We start from the raw sequence: 10,688 nt of genomic DNA on the forward strand, positions 1-10,688 counted from the left end.
GGCATGAGGGGCCCACACCACGGGCCGGCGCGGCCGGGGCCTGGGCCGCGCCGCCCTGGTGTGTCGCCACCTCGTGGCCCCACTTCGACTCTCCTCGGTCTTCTGGAAGCTTCGTGGCAAAATAGGACCCTGGGCGTTGATTTCGTCCAATTCCGAGAATATTTCTTTACTAGGATTTCTGAAACCAAAAACAGCAGAAAACAGCTACTGGTTCTTCGGCATCTCGTTAATAGGTTAGTGCCGGAAAATGCATAAATACGACATAAAATGTGTATAAAACATGTAGATATCATCAATAATGTGGCATGGAACATAAGAAATTATCGATACGTCGGAGACGTATCAGCATCCCCAAGCTTAGTTCTCGCTCGTCCCGAGCGGTAAACGATAACAAAGATAATTTCTGGAGTGACATGCCATCATAACCTTGATCATACTATTGTAAACATATGTAATGAATGCAGCGATCAAAACAATGGTAATGACATGAGTAAACAAGTGAATCATAAAGTAAAGACTTTTCATGAATAGCACTTCAAGACAAGCATCAATAAGTCTTGCATAAGAGTTAACTCATAAAGCAATAAATCAAAGTAAAGGTATTGAAACAACACAAAATAAGATTAAGTTTCAGCGGTTGCTTTCAACTTGTAACATGTATATCTCATGGATAATTGTCAACATAGAGTAATATAACAAGTGCAATATGCAAGTATGTAGGAATCAATGCACAGTTCACACAAGTGTTTGCTTTTTAAGGTGGAGAGAGATAGGTGAACTGACTCAACATAAAAGTAAAAGAAATGTCCTTCAAAGAGGAAAGCATCGATTGCTATATTTGTGCTAGAGCTTTTATTTTGAAAACAAGAAACAATTCTGTCAACGGTAGTAATAAAGCATATGTATTATGTAAATTATATCTTACCAAGTTGCAAGCCTCATGCATAGTATACTAATAGTGCCCGCACCTTGTTCTAATTAGCTTGGACTACCGGGATCATCGCAATACACATGTTTTAACCAAGTGTCACAAAGGGGTACCTCCATGCCGCCTGTACAAAGGTCTAAGGAGAAAGCTCGCATTTTGGATTTCTCGCTTTTGATTATTCTCAACTTAGACATCCATACCGGGACAACATGGACAACAGATAATGGACTCCTCTTTAATGCATAAGCATGTGGCAACAATTAGTATTCTCATATGAGATTGAGGATATATTTCCAAAACTGAAACTTCCACCGTGATTCATGGCTTTAGTTAGCGGCCCAATGTTCTTCTCTAACAATATGCATGCTCCAACCATTAAGGTGGTAGATCTCTCTTACTTCAGACAAGACGGACATGCATAGCAACTCACATGATATTCAACAAAGAGTAGTTGATTGCGTCCCAGAAAACATGGTTATCGCACAACAAGCAACTTAATAAGAGATAAAGTGCATAAGTACATATTCAATATCACAATAGTTTTTAAGCTATTTGTCCCATGAGCTATATATTGCAAAGGTAAAGAATGGAAATTTTAAAGGTAGCACTCAAGCAATTTACTTTGGAATGGCGGAGAAATACCATGTAGTAGGTAGGTATGGTGGACACAAATGGCATAGTGGTTGGCTCAAGGATTTTGGATGCATGAGAAGTATTCCCTCTCGATACAAGGTTTAGGCTAGCAAGGTTATTTGAAACAAACACAAGGATGAACCGGTGCAGAAAAACTCACATAAAAGACATATTGTAAACATTATAAGACTCTACACCGTCTTCCTTGTTGTTCAAAACTCAATACTAGATATTATCTAGACTTTAGAGAGACCAAATATGCAAACCAAATTTAGCAAGCTCTAGGTGTTTCTTCATTAATGGGTGCAAAGTATATGATGCAAGAGCTTAAACATGAGCACAACAATTGCCAAGTATCAAATTATTCAAGACATCTTAGAATTACTACATGTAGCATTTCCCGATTCCAACCATATAACAATTTAACGAAGAAGATTCAACCTTCGCCATGAATACTATGAGTAAAGCCTAAGGACATATTTGTCCATATGCAACAGCGGAGCGTGTCTCTCTCCCACACAATGAATGCTAGGATCCATTTATTCAAACAAAAACAAAAAACAAAAACAAACCGACGCTCCAAGCAAAGCACATAAGATGTGACGGAATAAAAATATAGTTTCAGGGGAGGAACCTGATAATGTTGTCGATGAAGAAGGGGATGCCTTGGGCATCCCCAAGCTTAGACGCTTGAGTCTTCTTAAAATATGCAGGGATGAACCACCGGGGCATCCCCAAGCTTAGAGCTTTCACTCTCCTTGATCATATTGCATCATTTCCCTCTCTTGATCCTTGAAAACTTCCTCCACACCAAACTCGAAACAACTCATTAGAGGGTTAGTGGACAATAAAAATTAACATGTTCAGAGGTGACACAATCATTCTTAACACTTCTGGACATTGCATAAAGCTACTGGTCATTAATGGATCAAAGAAATTCATCCAACATAGCAAAAGAGGCAATGCGAAATAAAAGGCAGAATCTGTCAAAACAGAACGATCTGTAAAGATGGATTTTATTGAGGCACCAGACTTGCTCAAATGAAAATTCCCAAATTGAATGAAAGTTGCGTACATATCTGAGGATCACGCACGTAAATTGGCTTAATTTTCTGAACTACCTACAGGGAGGCAGGTCGAAATTCGTGACAGCAAAGAAATCTGTAACTGCGCAGTAATCCAAATCTAGTATGAAATTTACTATCAAAGACTTTACTTGGCACAACAAAACACAAAACTAAGATAAGGAGAGGTTGCTACAGTAGTAAAGAACTTCCAAGACTCAAATATAAAACAAAAATACTGTAGTAAAAACATGGGTTGTCTCCCATAAGCGCTTTTCTTTAAAGCCTTTCAGCTAGGCGCAGAAAGTGTGTATCAAGTGTTATCAAGAGATGGATCATCTATATCATAACCAGAGGTGTTGGGAGTTTTCTCAACTATGCATTGTATCTTATCTATGTAAGTTTCAGAGGCTCCCTTTTTATTACCCTTAGGCTTACTACTCTCATCAAACAAATCTTCAGGAACAATCCAATCAAAATTCTTTTCTAGTGCCTTGCACATTCCCAAGAGCTTGCAAGGTATCGATGTTTTAATATCCCCCTCATAATTAACTTTATTAGTGTACTTTTGTCTATATTTTTCCATCTTCTCAAGGGTGCTAGCAAAGTTTGTATAAGATCCAAGCATATTATATTTAGTAAAGACTTTTCTAGCTTCTCTTGCTATTCCCCCAAATTCTTTAAGAAGGGTTTCTAATACAAAATCTTTGTTTTCTCCTTCTTCCATATCACTAAGTGTAAGAAACATATGTTGAATTACGGGATTGAGATTAACAAATCTAGCTTCTAGCGCGTGTACTAAAGAAGCAACAGCAATTTCATAGGTAGGAGCAAGTTCTACCAAGTGTCTATCTTCAAAATCTTCAGCAGTACTAATATGAGTGAAAAAAATTTCTATGTTATCTTTCCCGAGGATAGACCCTCGGCCTACCGGTACATCTTTAAGAATAAACTTAGGAGGAAACATGATAAAGCAAGCAAAGTAAATGAAAGTAACTAATTTTTTGTGTGTTTTTGATATAGAGTGCAAGACAGTAAATAAAGTAAAGCTAGCAACTAATTTTTTTGTGTTTTGATATAATGCAGCAAACAAAGTAGTAAATAAAATAAAGCAAGACAAAAACAAAGTAAAGAGATTGGATTGTGGAGACTCCCCTTGCAGCGTGTCTTGATCTCCCCGGCAACGGCGCCAGAAAAAGAGCTTGATGGCGTGTAACTCACACGTTCGTTGGGAACCCCAAGAGGAAGGTACGATGCACACAACAACAAGTTTTCCCTCAGAAAGAAACCAAGGTTTATCGAACCAGGAGGAGCCAAGAAGCACGTTGAAGGTTGATGGCGGCGGGATGTAGTGCCGCGCAACACCAGGGATTCCGGCGCCAACGTGGAACCTGCACAACACAACCAAAGTACTTTGCCCCAACGAAACAGTGAGGTTGTCAATCTCACCGGCTTGCTGTAACAAAGGATTAGATGTATAGTGTGGATGATGATTGTTTGCAGAGAACAGTAAAGAACAATTATTGCAGCAGATTTGTATTTCAGTATAAAAGAATGGACCGGGGTCCACAGTTCACTAGAGGTGTCTCTCCCATAAGATAGCATGTTGGGTGAACAAATTACAGTCGGGCAATTGAAAAATAGAGAGGGCATAACAATGCACATACATGACATGATGAATATTGTGAGATTTAATTGGGCATTACGACAAAGTACATAGACCGCTATCCAGCATGCATCTATGCCTAAAAAGTCCACCTTCAGGTTATCATCCGAACCCCTTCCAGTATTAAGTTGCAAAACAACAGACAATTGCATTAAGTATGGTGCGTAATGTAATCAATAACTACATCCTCGGACATAGCATCAATGTTTTATCCCTAGTGGCAACAGCACATCCACAACCTTAGAACTTTCTGTCACTCGTCCCGCATTTAATGGAGGCATGAACCCACTATCGAGCATAAATACTCCCTCTTGGAGTTAAGAGAAAAAACTTGGCCGAGCCTCTACTAATAACGGAGAGCATGCAAGATCATAAACAACACATAGGTAATAGATTGATAATCAACATAACATAGTATTCTCTATCCATCGGATCCCGACAAACACAACATATAGAATTACAGATAGATGATCTTGATCATGTTAGGCAGCTCACAAGATCCGACAATGAAGCACATGAGGAGAAGACAACCATCTAGCTACTGCTAAGGACCCATAGTCCAGGGGTGAACTACTCACTCATCACTCCGGAGGCGACCATGGCGGTGAAGAGTCCTCCGGGAGATGATTCCCCTCTCCGGCAGGGTGCCGGAGGTGATCTCCAGAATCCCCCGAGATGGGATTGGCGGCGGCGGCGTCTCAGTAAGGTTTTCCGTATCGTGGCTCTCGGTACTGGGGGTTTTGCGACGAAGGCTTTAAGTAGGCGGAAGGGCAGGTAAAGAGGCGGCACGAGGGGCCCACACCACAGGCTGGCGCGGCCAGGGCCTGGGCCGCGCCGCCTCGGTGTGTCGCCACCTCGTGGCCCCACTTCGACTCTCCCTCGGTCTTCCGGAAGCTTCGTGGCAAAATAGGACCCCGGGCGTTGATTTCGTCCAATTCCGAGAATATTTCTTTACTAGGATTTCCGAAACCAAAAACAGCAGAAAACAAGCAAGCGGCTCTTCGGCATCTCGTTAATAGGTTAGTGCCGGAAAATGCATAAATACGACATAAAATGTGTATAAAACATGTAGATATCATCAATAATGTGGCATGGAACATAAGAAATTATCGATACGTCGGAGACGTATCACTCATCACTCCGGAGGCGACCATGGCGGTGAAGAGTCCTCCGGGAGATGATTCCCCTCTCCGGCAGGGTGCCGGAGGCGATCTCCAGAATCCCCCGAGATGGGATTGGCGGCGGCGGCGTCTCAGTAAGGTTTTCCGTATCTTGGATCTCGGTACTGGGGGTTTCGCGACGAAGGCTTTAAGTAGGCGGAAGGGCAACGCGGGGGGCCACACGAGGGCCCCACACACCAGGGCCGCGCGACCAAGGGCTGGGCCGCGCCGCCCTGTTGTGGCGGCGCCTCGTGGCCCCACTTCCTTTCCCCTCGGTCTTCCGGAAGCTTCGTGCGTAAATAGGACCACGGACGTTGATTTCGTCCAATTCCGAGAATATTTCCTTTGTAGGATTTCGAGACCAAAACAGCAGAAAACAGACAATCGGCTCTTCGACATCTCGTTAATAGGTTAGTGCCGGAAAATGCATAAATACGACATATAATGTGTATAAAACATGTAGATATCATCAATAATGTGGCATGGAACATAAGAAATTATCGATACGTCGGAGACGTATCAAGCACCTGAAAAGAATGGCTTATTTCTGTTAGATCTCGATAGTAGTGATACACATATACAAAACATTGATGCTAAGAGAATTAAATTGAATGATAATTCTACTTATATGTGGCACTGTCGTCTTGGTCATATTGGAGTGAAACGCATGAAGAAACTCCATACCGATGGATTACTTGAATCACTTGACTTTGAGTCACTTGAAAGATGCGAAGCATGTCTAATGGGAAAAATGACTAAGACTCCATTCTCTCGGTATTATGGAGCGAGCTACCGACTTATTGGAAATCATACATACCGATGTGTGCGGACCAATGAGTGTAGCATCGCGCGGTGGTTATCGTTATGTTCTAACCTTCACGGATGATCCGAGTAGATATGGGTATATCTATTTCATGAAACATAAATCTGAAACTTTCGAGAAGTTTAAGGAATTCCAAAGTGAAGTAGAAAATCAACGTAACAAGAAGATTAAATTTCTACGATCTGATCGCGGAGGTGAATATCTGAGTTATGAGTTTGGCATGCATTTAAAGAAATGCAGAATACTTTCACAATTGACACCGCCGGGAACACCTCAACGAAACGGTGTATCCGAACGTCATAATCGAACTCTCTTAGATATGGTTCGTTCTATGATGTCTCTTACTGATTTGCCTTTATCATTTTGGAGTTATGCATTAGAGACAGCCACATTCACTTTAAATAGAGCACCATCAAAATCCGTTGAAACGACACCGTATGAATTATGGTTTAATAAGAAACCTAAGCTGTCGTTCCTTAAAGTTTGGGGTTGCGAAGCCAATGTAAATAAGTTACAACCGGACAAGCTAGAACCCAAAGCGGAGAAATGCGTCTTCATAGGATACCCTAAGGAAACTATAGGGTACACTTTCTATCACAGATCCGAAGGCAAAATCTTTGTTGCTAAGAACGGAACCTTTCTTGAGAAAGAACTTCTCACTAAAGAAGTGACTGGAAGAAAAGTAGAACTCGATGAGATTGATGAATCTTCACTTGTTGATCGAGTAGCGCGAGTACCGGAAGTTGTTCTCGTGCCGCCTACACCGGCAACAGAGGAAGCTAATGATAATGATCATGAAACTTCGAACGAGATAGCTACTGAACCTCGCAGATCGACAAGGGAACGTGCCACTCCTGATTGGTATGATCCTTGTCTAAATGTCATGATTGTAGACAACAATGATGAAGACCCTGCGACGTATGAAGAAGCGATGATGAGCCCAGATTCCAACAAATGGCAAGAAGCCATGAAATCCAAAATGGGATCCATGTATGATAACAAAGTATGGACTTTAGTAGACTTACCTGATAGCCGCAAGGCTGTCGAGAATAAATGGATCTTCAAGAGAAAAACAGATGCTGATGGTAATATTACTGTCTATAAAGCTCAACTTGTCGCAAAGGGTTTCCGACAAATTCAAGGTGTTGACTACGATGAGACTTTCTCACCTGTAGCGAAGCTAAAATCTGTGAGGATTTTGTTAGCAATAGCTGCATTTTTCGATTATGAGATTTGGCGGATGGATGTCAAAACGGCGTTCCTTAATGGAGACATTGAGGAAGAGTTGTATATGGTACAACCCAAAGGTTTTGTCAATCCTAAAAATGTCGACAAAGTATGCAAACTTCAGCGTTCAATTTATGGACTGAAGCAAGCATCGAGAAGTTGGAACCGACGCTTTGATAAGGTGATCAAAGACTTCGGGTTTATACAGTGTCATGGAGAGGCTCGTATTTACAAGAAAGTGAGTGGGAGCTCTGTAGCATTCCTGATATTATATGTAGATGACATATTATTGATTGGGAATGATATAGAACTATTAAACAGTATAAAAGGTTATTTGAATAATAGTTTTTCAATGAAAGACCTTGGTGAAGCATCATATATATTAGGCATCAAGATTTATAGAGATAGATCAAGACGTCTAATAGGGCTATCACAAAGTACATACCTGGACAAGATTCTAAAGAAGTTTAGAATGGACGAAAGTAAGAAATGGATTCTTACCTATGTTACCAGGCAAGGTCTTGAGTAAGACTCAAGGTCCGGCTACGGTAGAAGAAAGAGAAAGGATGAGTCAGATCCCCTATGCCTCGGCAGTAGGCTCTATCATGTATGCCATGCTATGTACTAGACCGGATATAGCACAAGCTGTTAGTTTGACTAGCAGATATCAAAGTGATCCAGGAATGGAACACTGGACAGCGGTCAAGAATATCCCGAAGTACTTGAAAAGAACTAAGGATATGTTTCTTTGTTATGGAGGTGACCAAGAGCTCGTTGTAACCAGTTACACCGATGCAAGTTGGAACACTGATCCTGATGACTCTAAGTCACAGTCTGGGTACGTGTTTATATTGAATGGTGCTGCAGTAAGCTGGGCAAGCTCGAAGCAGTGCACGGTGGAAAAGTCTTCAACAGAATCGGAGTACATAGCGGCTTCAGAGGCTTCATCAGAAGCGGTATGGATGAAGAGGTTCATTGTAGAGCTCGGTGTGGTTCCTAGTGCATTGGACCCACTAGTCATCTACTTGTGACAACATGGGTGCCATCGCCAATGCACAAGAACCAAGGTCACACAAGAGGCTGAAGCATATCAAGCTGCGTTATCATTCGATTCGCGAGTACATCGAAGATGGAGAAGTAAAGATTTGCAAAGTACACACCGATCTGAATGTAGCAGATCCGTTGACTAAAGCTCTCCCTAGGGCAAAGCATGACCAACACCGTAATGCCATGGGTGTTAGGTACCTTACAATGTAATCTAGATTATTGACTATAGTGCAAGTGGGAGATCTGTTGGAGATATGCCCAAGAGGCAATAATAAAAGTGGTTATTATATATCTTTATGTTTATGATAAATGTTTATATACCATGCTATAATTGTATTAACCGAAACATTGATACATGTGTGATATGTAAACAACAATGAGTCCCTAGTAAGCCTCTTAACTAGCTTGTTGATTAATAGATGATTAGTTTCATAATCATGAACATTGGATGTTATTAATAACAAGGTTATATCATTATATGAATGATGTAATGGACACACCCGATTAAGCGTAGCATAAGATCACGTCATTAAGTTATTTGCTATAAGCTTTCGATACATAGTTACCTAGTCCTTTCGACCATGAGATCATGTAAATCACTTATACCGGAAAGGTACTTTGATTACATCAAACGCCACTGGCGTAAATGGGTGGTTATAAAGGTGGGATTAAGTATCCGGAAAGTATGAGTTGAGGCATATGGATCAACAGTGGGATTTGTCCATCCCGATGACGGATAGATATACTCGGGCCCTCTCGGTGGAATATCGTCTAATGTCTTGCAAGCATATGAATAAGTTCATAAGAGACCACATACTACGGTACGAGTAAAGAGTACTTGTCAGGAGACGAGGTTGAACAAGGTATAGAGTGATACCGATGATCAAACCTCGGACAAGTAAAATATCGCGTGACAAAGGGAATTGGTATCATATGTGAATGGTTCATTCGATCACTAAGTCATGGTTGAATATGTGGGAGCCATTATGGATCTCCAGATCCCGCTATTGGTTATTGGTCGGAGAGAGTTCTCAACCATGTCCACATAGTTCGTGAACTGTAGGGTGACACACTTAAGGTTTGTTGTTGTAATGGTAGAACTTGAATATGGAATGGAGTTCGAAGTATTGTTCGAAGTTTCGGATGGGATCCCGGACATCACGAGGAGTTCCGGAATGGTCCGGAGAATAAGATTCATATATAGGAAGTCATATTCCAAGTTTGGAAATGATCCGGTGCATTTATGGAAGGTTCTAGAAGGTTCTAGAAAAGTCCGGAAGAAATCACTTTGGAAGGCGGAGTCCCGGAGGGACTCCACCAACCATGGCCGGCCAACCCTAGAGGGGGGAGTCCAAGGTGGACTCCACCTAAGGTGGCCGGCCACCCCCCTCATGGAAGGGTGGGAGTCCCACTTGAGGTGGGAATCCCACCTTGGGTAGGTTTCCCTACACATGGAAGGTTTTGGGTTGGGGTCTTATTCGAAGACTTGTAGTCCAACACATGGGGGTTCCACCTATATAATGAGGAGCAAGGGGAGGGGGCCGGCCACACCAAAGCCATTGTGGCCGCACCCCTCATAGTGGCCGGCCACCTCCCTCTCTCCCAAACCCTAGCCGCCCCACCTCCTCCACCTCTCCTGCAACCCTTAGCGAAGCTCCGCCGGAGTTCTCCATCGCCACCGCCACCACGCCGTCGTGCTACCGGATTCAAGGAGGAGCTACTACTTCCGCTGCCCGCTGGAACGGGGAGAAGGACGTCGTCTTCATCAACACCGAACGTGTGACCGAGTACGGATGTGCTGCCCGATTGTGGCACCGTCAAGATCTTCTACGCGCTTTTGAAAGCGGCAAGTGATCGTCTACCGCAGCAACAAGAGCCTCATCTTGCAGGCTTTGGAAATATTCAAGGGTGAGTCTCGATCATCTCCTCGTTGCTCCCGTTTTGTAGATTGCATCTTGGCTTGGATTGCGTTCTCGCGGTAGGAAATTTTTTGTTTTCTATGCAACGTATCCCTACACCCTACACTTCGCCAATACTGGTCCGTCGTAGTACCAGTATTTCATTACTTGGATTTGGGGATCGCACCCAAATTCAAGTAGCATAGTGATACGCGTACAGCACGCGTCCGTTGGGAACCCCA

This window comes from Lolium rigidum, chromosome 3 (genome assembly GCF_022539505.1).
Source record: "Lolium rigidum isolate FL_2022 chromosome 3, APGP_CSIRO_Lrig_0.1, whole genome shotgun sequence".
NCBI classification, from domain to species: Eukaryota; Viridiplantae; Streptophyta; class Magnoliopsida; order Poales; family Poaceae; genus Lolium; species Lolium rigidum.